This window comes from Diadema antillarum, unplaced genomic scaffold, assembly GCF_040938485.1.
Source record: "Diadema antillarum isolate AM-2024a unplaced genomic scaffold, OU_Dant_1.0 seq00000103_RagTag, whole genome shotgun sequence".
Taxonomy (NCBI): Eukaryota; Metazoa; Echinodermata; class Echinoidea; order Diadematoida; family Diadematidae; genus Diadema; species Diadema antillarum.
In genome coordinates this window covers 218,850-239,328 of record NW_027271190.1, presented here as the reverse complement: position 1 = coordinate 239,328, position 20,479 = coordinate 218,850, and the positions used below count along the sequence as shown (strand labels likewise).

Here is a 20,479-nt window from a genome sequence, read left to right as displayed (position 1 = left end):
TTTTTTTTTACATATCACCGACGTATTCAGATTTCATCCACAATACAGGACGCATTTCAGGATTTTAGGAAATCAGTTCTTTGGCAACGATAACAACAAAATATTTATGTACATCAATGTATGATATTGGTAGTGTGGTGTTCAAGACTTTCACTTATTATATCCCATGTATGCGGGATTATCATAAAAATTGCGCTCGTTTTCGATCCGTTCCGTCATTCATTGTTCTTGGTGTAAGGACGAGGAGGGGGTATAAAGTCACAATTTAGTTCTTATGCTGGAATATGAGTCCATGAAGGACGGACAGAAAGATGAATAGCGAAAAAGATAAAGGAGAAGTAAGAAGATAGACAGATATGACGATAGAGATAGACAGAAGGTATAGGGAAAGAGCGAAAGGATAAAGGGATCGCTCCAAACAGGGTGATAGGGTCTCAAGTGACCCGATAGTGCGTTGTGGGGTGAAATAGCCAGTGGTCACTTTCACAGCATGAACGCGTCGCCTAGCCTTGACTTCATGTATGTGGATGTGGGGGTATATAGTTATACCTTACAGCTACATGGTTATTCGTTGCCGTCTTTCTTGCTGACCACTATCTGTGACTGACCATATTCTCCGTCTGGATACCGCAGCAAGTTTGAAACTAACGTGTGGTTCCAATTATAAGCAAGGAAGACAGAGAGGTCACTTCACTTTGCATAATGTTATCAGAAAACAACAGCAAGAACGACACATAATAATAAAAAACCCCGACATGGATGCGTTCTAAAGTATGTTTCATCATCATTGTTATCAATAACTTATGAAACAAGTCTCTACTGTCCTATCTATTTTACTGCAATGGACAATGTGACAGATGAGATTTGGAAGATGAAATTGTTTATGTTGAGCGTAATTGAAATTTTGGCCCAATTCTCTTCATGCAGTAATTACTCGAACAAGACGATGTAGAGGTGGAAATAATCATTTTGATAATAGTAAGACCGTTGGAGGAGCACCAATAATCAACGCAGGTGGAATTAGAGCATGAATCTTTTGATACACCTCTTTTCCTCTTGACCCTTTGTATAGCGTTTCAGTATACTAGTACTACGCATTTACCTGAGTTTCAGCACAAAGCAACCGACTTCATCAGGTCCTTTGTCATTTTTGATACGCATTTCGCTTTCCTTTCCTTTATCGATTTCATTTCTTGTGCTTTCCAGAGTGTACATTAAAACTCACACACACATACACACACGTACGCACACACACAAAAGAATGCACAGGGCGCAAGAAACGGCCAATGCTATTTGTGTCGTATTGGAAAGTCACAAAAGCAAAACAAAAAAAGACAAAGAAAAAGAATGATGAAAAAGGGGAAGGTTTCTCTTCCTTGCTTTTTTTCCCCTGTCAGGATGAGATATGGTGATGAGCGCATAAAGGATGCACGAGTCTAGACAATCGCGCGTCTGTCGTAGTCATGGAAACGGTAATATGGAGTTGTTTGATGATGATAGTCAAGTGAATTTCATCTTTTCACCGACGTTCGCTGTCATTTCATTCTTTGAATGCCGTTTAATTATTCACGAAACGAGATAAGAAACCTCATCTGTCGAACACTTCGCCGATAATGAACAACAACGATGAAATATAGAAGCTTTTTTCCCCTCGGATGCCGACACAATAGCTTTTTAGAGTACATGTTACTTGCGATTGAAAAGATGAGTTTTTGTTTTGCAGCATCTACGTTTAGCTGTTGTGTGTGTGTTATTTCTACAAGGAGTAATTGTCTATTCCTTGTCTTATAGTCTCAAACTCTATGATGCTTTCCCATTATTGCGCGTGTTCTCTTATGTTTTGTATTCAGACTTAACGTGTGTATAATGTCAGAAACAGAAAAGATATTACTTATATGTTGCTGGCTGCTTTTTTTTTTCAATTAAATTTTCTCGTCCGTAAATAACTGGATTCCTTGATGCAATGGGGTCCGAGAAGAGTAATGCGTCTTCATTCAAACCCAAGGTTTACATTCGCCTAACAGATCGCTCTATTGTGAAAGAAAGTTATCACATCAATGGAAAATTGATTCAGCTGTTACCCAAGCTATTGCATCATAAAAGTTTTGTGAGCCATAAACATGGTGATTATGACCGACAGGACACTATATATATATATATATATATATATATATATATATATATATATATATATATATATATATATATATTGCCCTAAACAAGCAGATATATTATTACAATCATATCAGATAATTAAGTCGTGAATTGTCGCCGTTTCTTCTGGTGTTGCTCTAAGGTGATGCACTTTCCGTCCTGTACTGAGGAATGTTAGACTAACAAGCACAGATGACTTGACGATTCGAAGTACTGAAAGGAATATCGTTCTTCATCGTAATTTCATGGACTTCATTGTCAGTTTTCAGCCCCTTTTGATCAAAATCATCCTGAAATTCACTTGAAAATAATCGTTTCCTCTCATTCAACCGTAATGGCTTTGTTCATGAAAGCAGAGGTCAGGGTTGATGTGCTTATAATAGCATAAGAAAATAAATAAAATTGATTTAAATATAAAGAAACGAAGAGTTAACGTCCCATCTTACCATTACGGGATGAAGGTCATTATTTACATACTGGTAAATCAAAGCAGGTTTGTGTTGCGGATGAATTGTTAGCGTTTCACCAGGGTATACAAACCCAGATATGTGATAGGACCGTGAAACAGTTCACTGGCGTCGAGCAGCGTGTTTCATAATGCTGGTATTTCCAGTCATAAGTTCAAGATCAAAGCCCCAAAGATATAAAATCTTTTGGGAAGATCATCCCGTTACCAAGGATTCCTTGATATGGCCTACCACTGCTCTGACGTACATTCACATTCGGAACCCCATGCAGGTACACATTTTCTTGCCCATTAGAAGGTTGAAATGTGGACGAAATGAGACTCGACGTCCGAAGAGTCGAGCGTCAAAACCACAGGGTCTTGGGGTTATGCGTGACTGGTCATCGAAAACTTTCGGTCTATTAACAACCGTGTCCCGATCAGAAGGTAGATATAATATGTATTATGCCATGTTTGCTATCCTGGACTCTGCGCGTACTAGTATTCAAGTGTAAGAGCCTGTCATTTTCAACTAGTGCGCCATCTTTGCTTGGATAAGGAACAGTGTCAAAAAAAAAAAAAAAAAAAGATAGAGAGAGAGAAAAAAAAAAGTTTGTAATGTTTTGATCTTTAGCGCGTTCTTTGATGATTTGATTACAAGCGAAATACTTGCGGAAAAGAAGACCAAAAAAAAAAAAAAAATGATATCAAAGGAAAACAATCCCCATCGCTTATATCCTTTTAGAGATAATCAGCCCGTCGGATCATTTGCTTCGCCCGCGGTATTTCCTGAAGCCATCTTTAATATTACTACAATTCAATTAGACCTGCGGCAGACAACGACGCACAAAGTCATATCGCTTAATTGTGCAGTCTGCGAACGGGCGTAATAGTTCATCTTGTGCCGTCTTCACTCTCGCGATAAAGAAGGAAAAGTCACGCTCCTTCAATAATACATCTTCATCGGGAACACAAAACCCCATACTCTTCCTGTTATGAAGTCATACATATTGATAACTTCACATGAAGTTCGGCGGTGGGTTTTTTCCCCCTCCACGCTCTTATAGGGATTAATGCTCCGTACATTGCCTCGCCTCCGTTCGACATGTTCGATAACTATGGCGAAGCAAAAAGGTTGTTCGTTGTGTTTGGAGCCTGTTTCTCCTTCGGCATGCGATTTGGTGTATTTTCTCTTTTCTTTGTCCAGGAACATCGAGTGTGTTTACATGGTCGTGCAAAAAAAAAAAAACAAACAAAACAAAACAAAACAAAACAAGCAAAACAAAACATGAAACAAAACAAAAGAAAACAAAACAATATTTGTACACGATCACAAATGACCTGACATTTAGACATATCGCATCATTATTTTGCCAAATATACACAGTCACTCTGGAGAAAATACATTGTAAGATTACAAAAGAGGATGAAGCTGTCCCTTCGGGGTTACGACAGAAAGGTGAACTTTAGTTTGCTACTAGACAGAGATTAGCATTGTTAAGAGCAATGACATTAATACGAGGACCAAAGAGAACATCATGTTTCATATAATGAAATATAGGGCGGTGGGGTTGGCTCAGTCGGTAGCGCGTCTGCCTCACGATCCTAAGGACCCGGGTTCGAACCGGACTGAGCAATGTTGTGTGTAATCATACCGTCCCCTCTAGCAAGAGGCAAAACACTCTGTCCCTCGGATAGGACTTAAAATGGAGGTCCCGTGTGTGAAAGAGTCACAAGTCATGCACGTAAAAGATCCCGCTTCATTCATTCATCGCAAAGAGCAGGGTGTTTAACTCGGTGAAGTGGACCCACCTCACATCCAACTGGACCCCATGGAAGACCAGCTTAGTGTAGCTTGGCTTAGCGTAGGTGAATATGGGCTATCCAGCCATATTCTCAGATGGAAAATAACAAACAAACAAACAAGCCAAGGTTAAAAATAATGTGCTCATATTGCTACGGTCTAGGAAAAAGATTGTACGCAAAGCATGTCAGTGACAATTTAAAGAGTTCGACAAGAGAACTTCATCTGCGTGCAATAAGTACGCAATTCGCGCTAGCTAAGGTTTAGCAAAAGAAAAAAGAAGCAAAAAAAAATGTTGAATTAGCTGAAAAGCTCATCTTTTTAAGTAGCGCCGAAGCTTTTATCAGCATGAGTCTTATAATGCCTAATTGTATATGTAATCATCTGAATGGAAATTTCATCGAATAAACAAGTCAATATATGTTAAAGGGATCGTATAGTTTTGGTTGAGACCTAATTTCAGGTTTCTAAATTTTTTTTTTTGTGAGATAATGAGAAACCTCTTATGAAAATCACTATGAAAGAGCATGTGATTCTATATGAGGAATTCAACGTTTATTTGATGAAAATTGGTTTTGAAATGGCTGAGATATCAAAAGAAATATCGATTCTAATAAAGTGTGGGACCCACACTTTATTATGATCGCTTTGTTATACTTTGTTTTTTTATGTTTCAGTCATTCCATACCCGATTTTGATCAAATAAGCCTTGAATTCCTCTTAAAATGGTATGCTCTGTACTATATCATAAGTGTTTTCTTGGTATCTCGCAAAAAGTTAAAAGCCCAATTCTCATCTCCACCAATACTGTACCATCCCTTTAATAACTTTTTTTATGCCTCTTACACGCAATTGAGGTTTTATCGTACGTGTATTAAGTCAAGTTGATACCCTAGCTTTTACTTGCTTAGGCAAGTTTCTAGCAACTCTTTAGAGTTGCCTTTGATAGTCTGTTTTTTTACGGAAATATAAATGATATTTTAATGAATTATGAAAGTGGTCTATGGATCTGTACAACTTCTTTGTTACCACAAACAAAACAACGACAAAAGCAACAACAAAGACACAATTAGTTGATAGACTACATTTGCACAAAACAAGAGATGAATTTTTTTTTTTTTCGCACAGGTTCGCTTTCCCGAGCTTGCAGCTAGTCAGTCACGATTGGTTGAATTAGAATACGATTCGACGCGACGCGACGCGACGCAACGCAAGTGACTGATGAGAAGCGAAGTCGCCCTGAGCTACGCATGCCTGATTGACGAAAATATGATTTCATGTGATGTGTTATGGTGAAGTATTTCCCCTTGGTAGTCTTAAAACCCAGGTGTTCTCTGCTTGATGTCGAGGTGGATGCTGAGAAGGAAGGGGGCCTCAGGACAGAATTAGGATGTTCTTTTCCTCCTCCCTATCCTCCCTTCTCTCTTTCTTCGTCTTGTCCTGATGGTTCTTCTTTTTGTTATTCTTCCTTCATAGCTTCCACGTCAAATGAAATTCCACGAAATGAAATACCAATGCCTCGATCTTTGCGGCTTTTTTAGTGGAGCGACGATTTAACCAAACTTCATTATCAGAATGAAAAAGGCACAAACACGCACAGAAATCATTTCAAAAATAAAAGTGAATAAAAATGTGATGAGGTCTATGGCTGTCTGTCTTAACTACGGCAAAGATGGGCGCGAATGTTAGATCAGAACAATAATTGATTGTCCTTTGGGTGTATTTTTGGTGTATCGTCGTGATCAGATGCAATTATCAAAGCTGCATGTACAGATGACAAGTCAAGCAATTTAATCACGTAGGTGTACTTCATTGGACTAGCGGAAATGTTCGTTTTTACCAGCAAGCTTTACCGGGGAAGCCCAGGCGATTTTCATGCTTTCATATCATGTCTAGTACATACATCGACAGCTCCATGTTTAGATTTGTGGGATTACTTGTGGACCTTGATCAGAGAAACAAATACTATAAAACCCCAAACAAATTACACTGAACAAGGTAGCAGCTTCACTGTAAGAATGCTGAGTTATAGGAGGCTCACACATTTCAGAAATGTAGCAATGTAATTTCATGACAATACCACTTGCTCAGTGAGGTCACCTATGTGTAAGAATTTACCCATGCTTTCTTCTTTTGTTCTACTACCTTGAGCCTCCACTCGCGCATTCTTATGGAGAAGCTGCACTGTCATCTTCCTTGTTCATTGTGATTTGTTATAGATTTTGAAAACATTCTTATTCCTTATCCCAATCACAATAAGATTCGAAACTCTGTACCCAGCATAATCATTTTAAAGTTGTTCAAATGTAAAAGTCTGAAAATCAACCAGACTTCTCCTTTAAACTTATATCGAAGAGAGGTAGAATTGAACGATATCAAGGTTTTAAGAATGTAGGTCTATACTCTTTATATCATATCGTTGTGCAGGGTTTTTGGTATTGGTGCGCATTCTTTAAATCAGTGATTTTGATAATAAACAAGAGACGGTCAAAATAATTTTCGTCTCTTACCAGTATTCTTACAAGGAAAAAAGGAAGAGCAAAAGAAGGAGAGAGGGGAAGAACAGAAGAAAAGAAAGAAAGAAAGGAGGAGAGGAGACGAAAGTGAACACTAGAGCGCAAACACACAAAAAAGGGGCATAATTACATCCATACACGCGTCCATGTAAATGTAATTTTTACCCACAAACAAATCTCGCTGACTGTTAAACTTCTGTGAATGAAAGTCATTGCAACTCAATTCGCTTGAAAAAGAAAACAGAACGACCGGTACAAGGAACACTTTCACCTCCCTTTCCACCTCGAGAAAAAACAAGAAACCAATGGGGATATCTAGATACTACTTTAAAAAACTAATTTAACTCGTCATCGTATTTCTTCCTTTTCTTTTTCTTTGTTCACGGGAAACGCAAGTCCCCAAAGAAGTATTAAATCTTGTCGACGACGCTACAGCCCCGAAGCCGGAAATCTCACTCTTTTTATCCTACGGATTGCATTTTTTGTTTCAGCGTGGCACCACCACAGATCAGTACAACGTTACATCTTATTAAGACCGCATCGGGAGGAGAGAACTGAAATACAGTGGGAGTGGGTACATAATATACCAACAGGCTTGTTATACTCCGTAATATTACGAGTAATTCTTCTCCAGATTGTACGAGGACTTTTGTACGTGTCCGCGCATAATCCGCAAAACAAATTCGTTCGCACGTTTTATTTTGAAACGAAATACGGGACAGCTAAGCCTAGATAATTCCGCCTTTTTCCCCGTCTTCTATTTTGGTCATGTTATTCGCGTCGCAGAGTAGCGTTACCCCCAATTTAAGAGAATACTTCGTTACAGGCAGGAAAGACGACGAAGGGGGGAAAAGTTATCGTCGGAATTCGATGCAGAATTACTATCCCTAATGACATTCGACAAACTGTGTGACTCCGCGCCGTTATGATTGTGTTGACCCCTCCAGCGAGTCTGGAGCACTGTCACGTGACTCGAGAGTTCAACCCTCCGATAATCTTTGCTTAACAACATGACCTACACTGGAGTCTGCTGGGGACGGGGGGAACCCATGGCTTTCTCGTCGACCAATGACACTGTGGACATTGAACACCACCTTCCGGAACTCCAGAGGAGGTATCTATCTCGTTCTATCACCATCAAGGGCCGCTTCCCTCTTGAGGTAGAGGGGGAACTACTTAAAGATTCGTCACTGAAATTTCAGGGAAAGGAAAAGGAAAGTCCATGATAAAGTGATGACTTGCAGATTTATGTTTTTCCGCTACTACTAACTATTTGTAACTGTCACTGTAACTGTATTATTCACGTGATGACGTGTTTGTTTACCAGCTGACATACTTATTGTGAGATGAAGAAGGGATATTTCGTCTTTATCATTATAAGCCTTGATCTTTGACCTGCAAGCATATTCCGGCTTTGATGTGGTCATTTCGTTTATAGCCATTTTTTCAATGAGTGCAACGAATGATAATTCCACCACACATTAATTAAAGCCAAATGTACTTTTTTTTTTTTGGGGGGGGGGGGGGTTGAAATTTTCCCGCTTCAATATTGAATATCTGAATATTCGTTCAGATAGTGTGCCTTGTGTCGTTGTTGCGGTAGATGTGTGTGATTCTGCACATGTCATGCATTATGGGAAGAAAAGAGGAGAAGTATAAGGAGAGATAAAGGAAATGACGCCTTGATACGAGCAGAAAGCGAAGTCAAATAACAACGAAATATTTACTCTTTGGTTTGATTTAAAGGGAAACGAGCTGGCGTGTTATGTCAACCTTCATCCCCAAGGGTACAAATCTGTCACTTTGGTGCGTATTCAAACCACGAACTGTCACTTTAAGTTAGTATTTAGGGTTGAATAACAGCGGTTGACACTAAAATGACAATGCGTTGGACGTTATTAGCGTGTGTGTGTGTGTGTGTGTGTGTGTGTGTGTTCAAGTCTTTGCCTTTTTTAAAGAGAGTTTAATGAGGCATATTTTCGCGGAAAGCTTTCAAAGTTCCCGAGGGTGACGAAAATACCATGAAATATTTGACGGGCCAGGAACCAAACCAAACAAACGATTACTAAATACACTCTTTGTGACCACATCATTTTGCCCTCATACTGGGCATTTAAGAAAAATAATAAGGAGAATTCCGAAATGGCGATGATGAAGTTCCGGTATTTTACCGATTGCATGACCTATGACCCCACCCCCCCCTTCCTGTCTCCCTCTATTCTATCTTTCTTATCTTTATTTCTCTCTCTCTCTCTCTCTCTCTCTCTCTCTCTCTCCGTCTCTTTTCAGCTTCATTTAATATTTCAGTGCCTCACCATTCATTCCATTTCATTTTATATAACCCGTTTTGTCACACTTTTAATAATTTACAGAAGAGGAAGTCCGCAGTCTTGTTCTAAATTAATCATAAAAAAGAATTATTCTTGAACACGAATCACGTTCGTTGCTGGTAAATCGTGGAGTATAGCAATAACGTTTAGATGAGAAGGTTTTGTTCCTATATTGGTTCGTTTCTTGGTGTCCTCCCATAGTCATTATCATTTCGATAAGGGTGACAAATAAGCACAGTCGTTATATTGAATTTTCAATTATGAAATGATTATGTTATTGCCAACAATCTTCGATGAGAAGATGATATGATATTCCTTACTCTATCATTCGTTCAAGTTAAGTTCATCATTTGTCATGTATAGTTTCGTATTCATATTGGTTGTGAGATATATTGAAGAATATATATCATACATATGTATACATTTACTATTTAACGTGGTAATGGGAAGTTGTGTTGCTTTGAGATTGAAATTGCGTGAGATGTGATGACATTTTTGATGTACATTACAATACGCTCATGTTTTAGGGAAAACGCAGTCTCAAGGTGGAAACCTTACGGGATGCTTCACAAGAGCGATACCAGAGCTCAACTGGAGGTGCAATAGAGAATATTCCCGTTATTCCTTCGTATAAGTCATAAATTCTTTCACGTTCGAACATCTCAGTTTTACTATACATGGATGGTGATCGCTCTATATAGCAGCGGTGAGGAGGTTTAACCCAGAGCACAGCCCCCCAATATACCATGGAACCCGTTGCTTTGTGTGCGCACCTGGGCAAGGGTGGCACGCCGCAGCGCCGGCCTAGCACATCCACGCGATTCGTTGTTCAAACATTCACGGCTTTTCTTCTCTCGTCTTCCCTCCTTTTTATTTCTGTCATTTTCCTTATATTACTCCCACACTCTCTCCCTCTCTCTCTCTTCCTCTCTATGTATGTCTATCTCCCTCCCTCTCTCTTTCTATTCCCCATCTCTTTCTGTTTCTCTTCGTTTTCCCTTGACATTTCATTGACATACTCACTGGCGACAGCATGCACCTCCCAACTCCTCACTCCTTCTTTCCAAACCCTCTCTCTCTTCTCTTCTCTTCTCTTCTCTTCTCTTCTTTTCTCTTCTCTTCTGCCCCCCCCCCCCCCTCTCTCACTCTCACTCTCTGCTCTTATACCTAAAACTAATTGTCCGGGCTCAAATTCCATGTTGCACTCCATTTACTTGGCAAACAAGCCACATGTATTCTGCAAGTTAAAATGCATATAGCTAAATCTCTGCAGCTCGCCCACTAACGTGTTACAGTGTTATGTTTTGTGAGATGCGTTGAATCGAGCAAAGAGGTGTATGAACACAAGGACGTAACTACATTTCCTTCACTTGTGTGTGTGTGTGTCTGTGTGTCTGTGTGTGCATGTGTGAGTGTTTGTGTGTATGTGTATGTGTGTGTGTGTTCTGAGAGTCATGAAGAATTTTATGTCATTTTTTTCTTATACATGGTATACGATTTGCAAGAAAAAAACACAAAATATATTGTACTGTATATAATGAAGAAAAAATGATTTAACAGCACAAGAGAGAAGAATACAGCTGCTTACTTTTGTTCATAATTTCCTACATTAATTTCTTTGTTAATATCGATCTGATGTCGAATGAGATTTGAATAAAGAATATCATAAAACAAAAGCGTGTGTGTCTGTGTGTGTGTGTGTGTGTGTGTGTCAGATGGTGATAAAGCCTCTGCGCTGAATAAGCAATCGAATGGCAATCACAATACTGTATGCATGTAGGATATGTGGAATCGCAATCACTCTTTCTAAAGTCAGATTGAGCTTTTGGACGCCTTTAGAGATTGTTTCTAATTCTATTAATATTTATTTGGGTGGTTTTTTTTGCCGGGGGGGGGGGGGGAGTTATCAACAATGGATCATGATTATTGTTTCAAACTCAAGAGATTTAAGTGATCTGCTATAGGTGAAATTTCTAACCTTTCACGTGGACATTGGATGCGTGCATGGGATGAATTTTCAGCCAAAATATTAAGGGAAAGCTTTTAGTCCTTATTACTAATAACAATGTTGTTTGTTCTAAGTTATATCATAAGTTTATCTGAAGGTCCTATATGCGTGTACTCTAACACCTCTCTGTGATCCGTCTCCTTTCCCTGGGAAGGTATATGCATTTATAGGAGGGTAGTATAATACAAACGTATGGATGCATGAGAAATTCGTTTTTTAACTGCTTGTTTGCTTGTTTGTTTGTTTGTTTTTTAAGTGTGTATGTGGATGTTTTGTGTGTAGACATATTTTTGTATTGATACCAATCAACTTATGCAATTGCGAACATTTTGTACATTTTTTTTTGTCAGTTTCAGTATTATAATCATATGTAACATACATCTTTTATTTTTGTTCTGCCATTGGAGGGCGAATTTCTGTATTCATAGTCACTTATGAACAGACAATAAGGTACCTATAGTATCCTTGTATGCCATTCCATGTGTCCATTTGAGCCTTCATTCTTTACTGCAAAGTAAAAGCAGTATATTGTTACTATTCCAAGGAAGCTTTTACTCAGTCTTTAAAGACATTGACATGAATTTGAAAATGAAACACATTTCTTGTTGATCTGATGAGTTCTCCTGACTGATTTGATTTTATGCGAACCCGTCAAAGAACCAGAGCGAAAATTGACGTTTTGAAGGGAATTCCTTCAGTAAAGCATTTAGCACAATGGGAGCATATTAGGGCCTAGGCACTTAACAACCTATATATATACAGATGAGCGAGTTCTGTTGTTCCATTTATTGTATCATCAGTGAAAATCGTCCCAACGTTAACGTCCTCTCAGTCACATCGATTGGCCTTTTTAACGTCCCGTTCCCTATAAACGTACTTACTATTCACCGGAGACACTTTTGTGGATGTTCGTCCGATTATATGGGCCTCCTGGAAAGTTGACCAAATTTCTAGCTCAAGTGTTTGGCAAATCGCGAGCGTCGTAAATGCACTTTATCGGGTTTATTATTTCCACTTGTGGGTATTCTGAAGAAAAAGTTTCATAGCTCTAGAGAGGCACACTTCGCTTTTCTTTTTACATAACTCTCTTTCCATTTCGTATAGTTTCTGTATTCATTCTCTCTATTTTGTCAATCGCTATGCCTTTATGTGAGTGCTGGGAGGGGGTGGGGTGGGATCACTACTAGTGCTCTTCAATCCACCGTCTTGCCACTCAACACGTCACACTTGAGTGAAAATGTGGAGGGCTGACAGAGTATCATCAAAGACGAATCCGAGAAAGAGTGAAAATGCTTCCAGAGAAAAAAAAAGAAAAGGATTTCTTTTTTATTCACCCCAGTACACCTGTACTCTCGGAAAACACGCCAAAATTTTAGCGACGATTCTCGGGGTCTGTTAACACACCTGACGTTGGCACACACTTGGAGGTTTTGTCCCCCCGAAATAGGTATAAAAACATCTCCTTTGGGACTCGGCTCCCCAACTTCTTTTTTACCCCTCTCGCCCGTCTCTGGAGTGTATTTGCGCTAACATTCGATCTCTTGTGGATGTGCCGAGAATATGGCTTCGGATCGTATTTCGGTATATTCCGAGGAATTCGTTCCTTTTTTTGGTGGAACGGTCAGAAAACACCTCCGGTATAAGACGCCAAGATATAAAATTGAGATAAGAAGATGACGAAGAAGACAGCGAGAATGCTTATGATCTACTTTGGGAGTATTGCAGATTATAAACGAAGGGTAATAAAGAACACCCCTGGAAAACGCTGGGGAAATCGAGGGATGGCTATAAGAGAAAGAATAGCAGAGATGAAAAACGCATAATCTCTGTCATATCAATAACTCGCTCTTTATCTCATTGCGTTGTGTATTACGAAGATCTGTATCTTTATAATTCAAGTAAACTATGGTTGAAATTCCGACGTATCAGAGTACATCAACCAGTTCAACAGACAAAGGCAAGTACATGCATGTACACAATACAATGAGCTATGAAGGACTAACCGCTTCTTCAAAATGCAGACAGTTTTATGCCGGTGTGAAGTGCCTTCGCACTGAATACATTCTCGATGGTTTAACGATTTCAATGTTTCCTGCGGTAGTAGTAGTAGAGGCGATTGACATTATTCATGGGCTAAGCAGTTCAAAGGGATGTGGGCATCAATTAAAAACATATTGATGAGACAGGATGCGAATTGATTAACAAGAAGTGCGAAGAAAACGAGGTTTTTACTATGTACCGTAAAATAGCTAATAATGAGTGAACTTAAAACGTGCAAATAGAGTTTGAGGAGAAGCATAAAATGAGGAGCACAAGAATACTAAAACCCACCTACATCTATACATTAGATATTTCTGTGTTAAAATTGTGCTTCCTTGAAACACTGAATAAAGTCACTCGAGAAACGAAAAGAAAGTCGACAAACAGGAGGAATTATCTCTCGTGCTGTCTGGAGGAGGGGGAGGGGGTGGGACGGGGTGGGTTGGGGCTGGGTGAAAGTGGTGAAGGTGGTAGCTACCAACAGATGATGTCATGGATGCGGAGAATTGGCGACGACACCTTGACGAGATGGCGGACTCTTATATCGAGGGATTACGTGATCGGCACAGCAATACTTGCTGGAGAACAGGAACAAGGCCGTAGATGTAGAAGTTCAATTTTCAAAAACCATGCCGGACACGCCATCAATATATTATATTCTTCAGTAGCAGGATAAATCAAAGTCTGATAAACCAGTTCGAAGTGCCACCTTGCGCATGAGCAGAAGAAAGGTCATTTGTACTTACGGGCATGTTCATGTAATCTTTGTAAAAGGCGTTTGACAGCAGATCTACCTGACAGCAACAAAGTGTTTATTAAAGCCCGGTAATTGCGAACATTAAGAGAAAAAAAGTTTGTTAATGCATTCATTGCAAAAGAATGAAATTATTGTATGCTTTCGTATAAAGATTTTTTTTTTACGGAACATTCTCATGATTCTACAGAGTCTAGACTTCTTCCACTGCTTGAAAAATGAATTCCATAAAACATTATTGTTACATCGGGAAGCTTACAATGCATTATGTCGCTTTGGAAACGAGTAAAATGCCAAACCATTGGAGAAAACGAAAAGATCATTGTCCAAATTAATGTGCTCACAATTGTGAAGTCCTCACAATATCTGTGTCTTCCCATCGCTCCATTATATTTCTTGTTCCTTCTGTGATGCCTTTTTAACGACACTTCACAAAAAAATAATGTCTATCCAAGCCTTGGTCAATGTTAAGGTTGAAATCCGTTATCTCCCCTGTACTTGCCATTTCCCTTCCCTCTAGTTCGTATGGCGTCTCTGGTATCTGCCTCATCCTCCTTAAGCGTAAGCCTCTTTTTTCTTTTCCCCATCTGCGTTTATATAGCTTTCCCCTCCCATTTGATGCGGTGATTTTTTCCCCTCTATTAATGCCTTATTCACTCATAAGATCCGTCTGCTTTTCAACTATTGAAAGGATATGTCTAAACACGTTATAATTATGGCTGTGCATGTTCTCATTGCATCTTCTGTAGGTTCATTTCTTCGAACATAATTATCCTCATTCCTCGTCATCCAGTTTTGATGTGTTACTAACTGCACGAATCCACTAAGCTATCTCGGATTGGGGAACGGAATGTACCTGCTTTTTGTTGTTTTCATTGTTTTTCTTTATTCAAGCATCTTGTAAACACGAAATTAACACAGCATACAAAATGTATATCTTTGATCTATTTTGATCAGAGCTCAATGAGAGCGAATGATTTGACTCACAGCTTTCCAGTTGAACTTTACTACTACTTTGTGCCAGCTGTGTCTAGCAGTGACATTTTTATGCTCGCTTGGATATGTCTAGTATACAAATGGAGACGGCAAAAAGAGCCCTTACCGAGAGTAATCATTTATGAGCACTTTCGTGAGGCAGGATTTCATTTCGCAATACTGGGTGGAAAATGGTTGTAAAGTTGTTGAGTCCCGTTCTAGTGTGTCAAGTCCTCTTCTTTACTAGAAGTGGATTGTTGGCCTGCGATTATAAGAGCTAAAGGCAAGCCACATACAGAGTGTGGATGAAAGCAATATCTGTCACCCATGCGCAAAAATTGCATTTATTCTGATGTGTACCTTTTCGGACGCCGCCAGAGTCTCAATTATCACATGCTTCTCTGTAATTTATTCAAATATTTTCTTCTCTTCTCGGCTGTAGATGCAATCTTTCCTTGTCTTTATGTCCTCATCAGACACTTCGTTACACTATAATAGGACTAACATCTCCCTAAACTCACAGTGATGTATTTTGATGTGAAGTCTAGTTCACGTGTATCTGCGACCCTCGAATGTGTAGTTTAATCCCTGAGACTTGTTGACCGGCAACGAAGCGCATTGAATGGAGGAGATGGTTAACAGCCAATCTGGGATCTCTATACAGGGAAATATAAGCAAAGACTTCTCCCCCCCCCCCCCCCCCCCCCCCCCTTTCTCTCTCCCTCCCTCATCTTTTTCACTCCTTCTTGCGTCTTTTTGCGATCAGTGTCCCACTTGACCTCTCCGCTCCTCTGAAACTTTATTCAAACGTCACTTGTGGATGAGAGAAAGGCGAGAGGGTTGTAGGGGGCCGGGGGATCAGCCATCAACCGCTCCTTTTGGCGAGGTGTGACCAGGGAGGTGGGAGGATGACTACCTCTTAATACGCACCATGGTTAATGTACGTCTTTAGTGTTGGCTTTTTACCACGCAGTGTTTGTTTATCACTGGGTAAACGAGCTTAGAAGCCACGAGTAACCCACGATAAATGTTCTCAACTTGTTTCTTGTTCCATTACGAGCATTTGCGTGTGTTTAAATGATGCATGGTTTGATGCTTATCATGTACACACAGGAACAGGATCACTGACAAGTTGAACTACAAATTTATTCTTTTTCTATAAGACTCACTTTTGAAAAGCATAGTGTGGGTATTTCGTTCGTTAATGTACGTGAGATGATTGGGTGTAATAATGCAACCTGACCATTGTCATGTGATGACATATGCCTGATAAAGAAAAAAATGGGCCCATCTCCTCTCCAAATATATACACCCACACAGAGGAACGCCTAATATGAACAATTGTCAAGCAGATGTCCTCGTAATTCTCTTTGGAATGAAAATCTTTTAAGAAAATGAAGTGGAATATCATTAGATATTTGCGTTAACAAATTAAGCAGCAGTTCAGAATGAATACATCGTAATTAATACGCTTCTTGTAGAACGCGACGTTTACGCTCTAGAGTATGAAAATATCGATTTTAAAACTGAAGAAGTCGTAGGCCACCACAGCTGGCGCTGTGCAACGTGTAAATTTCAAGTTGAAAATACTTGGTCATGTTGGTAGGGCAGCTCAGAATGGATAATTTGGAGAAACGAAATGTTTAAGCAGGGCCGGCGGAACCGGGGGCCGGGGGGGGGGGGGGGGGGGGCTCGCCCCCTTTTTTGCACCATACAAAGGAATATATAAGGTGTCACCACTTTGGCCCCCCCCCCCCCCTCCCCACTTTTTTTTTTTCCCCGGAAGTGCGTAAGTGGCACTAAAAAAAAAAAATAGCTGGAAACCTTGAAGTGCTTTGTGAGCGCGGTAAGGCCTTTGTTTTTGCGCTGGAGACCTTTTTGCTTGTCAGCTGAAGAAATCCGGAAGTGGCACCCAACAGAACACAGAAGACTCCCTCCCCCCCCCCCCCTTTTTTTTTTGGGGGGGGGGATTGTTTTGTTTTTTTCTTGTTTTTTGCTTGTTAGCTAATGAAACCCAGAAGTGGCACCAGAAGTCTGTAGTAGGCCCCCTCACTTTTGAAAACGTGGCGCCGCCCATGTTAAGGGCTCTAATCACAGTGAACCTGCAATTTCAACCAATAAGCAACATGTCGTCATCAAATTGCGAGCAGTATGAAGCAGCTGCTATATACACTACTGGTAGTTCTAATATTTAATTGTGTGAGTGTATTAGTATGTGGGTGCATGTATGTGAGTGTGAGAACAGACTTTTTTAACGACCTTATAGTTTTCGAGATTTTGACAGTCACTACGCACATGTAAGTCAATTAATATAGTCATTACTCGTTTCGTTCTCCCTACCTGTCTATCTACCTGTAACTGTCTATCTATCTATCTATCTATCAAAAATCTATCAATCCATCCTCTATCTATCTATCTATCTATCTATCTATCTATCTATCTATCTATCTATCTATCTATCTATTTACCTATCTATATAACATATATATATATATATATACTTTATAGATAGATAGATTGATCGATTGATATAGATAGAATCATACTGATGTGGTGTGTGTGTGTGTGTCTGTTTGTCTGTCTCTCTGTGTCTTCATTGTGTGTACAGCCATCACAATGGTTATGAAAACGGATGGAGAATATTGAACCGTACAGAATGACAGACAAAGATGTAACGAAGGAGTCGATGAAACGAAAAGGTTATTTTGTTTCTGCGCTATGAGAAAATAAAATAAAACATCGTAATAACAGACCATAGCTCACACATTTTCATCAGAAAGTAGTTTCTGTCAAGGAATTAGGACAATACTTGTCAGCACTGACGAATTATATGTCATTAGAAAAATAAATGTGCGAAATGTCAAATTTGACATGGAAAGACATGCATTTTTGCAAAAGTAAAAAAGGTTGATGGTGATGACAAAATCTAAAGGGGACTTTTCATAAAGGTAAATCACAGCGATTCTCGGCCTGTCATATATTTTATTCTTCTGATCATATAAGTCCGCAATGTAAACAGAAATTTCGTCCTGTGTTTCCCCCTCCCTTTCTCTCCTTTTCTTATCATCTTTTCCCCGGACTCTTTGCCAATCTCGATTTTATATCACTGTCGCATACCGTTTGTTTAAGTTTGCTCACCAAGTAGGAGGCTAGGGAGCCATTGTGTGTGCCTATGGTCTGCATTCATTAAGTTTAATAAGTTATGATCCACTTTTGGCGGGAAAAGAGAGAGAAAGAGAGAGAGAGGGGGAAAATGGATGCATTGACGGTGGAAATATAGTCATTTGCGATGAATCAACACACACAGCCGGACTCGATTCATAAACCGTACAGAGACGAGATATTGCTCGCCCTCAATCTCTTCATTGCTTATATCGGGGACTCCGCGAAGGAGATTTTGTTTGAGAAAATTTCGGTGGCAGTGTGGCTTCCTGACGTCCACGGTATTGTTCTGAGCTAATATTTGCTTCTAAAAGGAAACACACAAGCAACCCCCCCCCCCCATTCTCCTTCCCCCTTCTTTTTAAGGGAACGTCTTTGCACCCGTCAAATCTCTGGAAATTCTGCTAAATTAAAGAGCACGGAGTGAAAAGGAAAAAAAAAAGAAGCAAGCACGAAAATGCTATCAATAACCAAGGGTGAGGTTCCGACAAATATCACCGGGCAAACTTTACTTGTCTTTCCCATCGCGTACCTCTGGTTTTAAAGACACAACTTCCGTTGCTTTCGACAGGCTCACTGCCCATGCATTGTTAAATACCCCCAATAAAGAATTCCCGGTGTTGGATCCCGCGAAATTGGTAGCGTAATGTTCGCACGTCAGAAAAAAAGAGAGACTCAAAACCTGAACAAAAATGCGTGGAGAATTTCATTACCCGCGCACTATATATATCATGAGTCGGTGTTTGGGTATCGTGTCCTTCTCTTTCCTTTACTCCACACCGGTCCCGCTAACAATGCCTTTACTTTCCCGTCAAAATTTGCACAGAAATGAATAGTTTGCGTCCCTTTACGAAGTTCCAGTTTACCGATGTCTGGATTGTAAGGGGCTCTGAGTACGCGGTTCTTCCGCCGATGCCTTCCCGGCCAGTATAAAATCAATAGCCGTCCGAATAATGCGGTGCATGGGCTCGGGTAAACTTCGTAGCAGCGTCGTTTGTTTCCCCTGTGCTATATGTCCTCAAACGGGGAGGGGGTGGTGGTGGTGGGGGGGGGGGGGGGGGGGGGACTCCTGCTCTTGGTTTTACTTTCTCGTCATTTTTTTTTCTTTTATACCTTCATCTATTCAAATAATGGTGATGAATGGATTTTAAGGACTAGCTGTCATTTTCTTGTTTTATTGTGGATCGGAATGAAATTCAAATATGGATCCTTCTCTATTCCTCGCTCCTTCTCTTTTTCCCCTCCTCTTTCTTATAACATAGAAAGAAAGAAATAGAACGGCTAGATCGGATATTGCGAGAGACACATTCCCGATGCGATTTCATTAACATCGCGTTGTTAGGTGCCCGGGTTTATTGTAATGCGATCCCCGAGTGTTGGTAAAGAGTAGAATTTATGAATGGCCAATCTGGGTAAACGTTTTCGTTCGCAAGCTTGTTTAACTTCCGAAGCCCGGGGGGAATACGACCGTTTCTTGCATTCGAATCGATTTTTCTTTCTTTTTTTTTTCTTTTTTTGCCCGCTCTTGCTCTTCCATTTTGACTGACAAGATTTATATACATTATATTCTTTCATTTTCATTTTCCCTCGCATTAGTATTTTTGAGTAATATCTCATCAACTGCTGAAACTTTATGGCATCTTTCCTCATTGTTATGGTGTTTATCCTGGTAGTTTTAGGACAGATTTAGAAAAAAAAAAAGTGGTTGTAATTGATCTTCTTACAGAAAGTAAAGCTTCAAGAGAAGGTGCTGTACTTCAGCAGACAAAAACTATAAGTACATACGTGCTTGAAACATAAAGACAGAGCTAGGCAACATAATTCAAGATTAATTCGTGAGACATTTTGGTGCATAAGCGCCTTTTTCGTCACTACACGAGAACAATTGAAACATTGTTGTCATCTCTGAATCATGTTTTCGTTTTCTTCTTTGATGGAAATAAATAAAATACTGAATTATTGAATTGAATTGAAAAAGCCACCCGTAATTTTGACGTAATACTAAGAACAAAGTCGGTTCGTTGTCATATTTTAGATGTTTTTAAATAATATGGAAGAATTAAATCTCGCGATCAGCCCTGCTATCCAAAACGAGTCCAAGAGACGATAAATTGCACGTACACTCGTCTTTCGTCTCTAACGTGTTCATGGTGTTAGTGTTATATACCCGTTATAGTTTACACCTTGTCATAGCTTACACCGTGTTCACTTGTTTTTGTTACGACGGCAAAATGCGCTTATTTGTCGCTACAATATCACTCGTACATAATCATGTATCATATTCAATGATT

General features: G+C 39.7%; 1 protein-coding gene across 1 annotated transcript in view; it reads left to right on the top strand.

The window, feature by feature from the left end:
* Positions 1 to 20,479, top strand: part of LOC139726891 (uncharacterized) — an 81,470-nt gene that overhangs the window by 48,541 nt on the left and 12,450 nt on the right. The window lies entirely within an intron of this gene.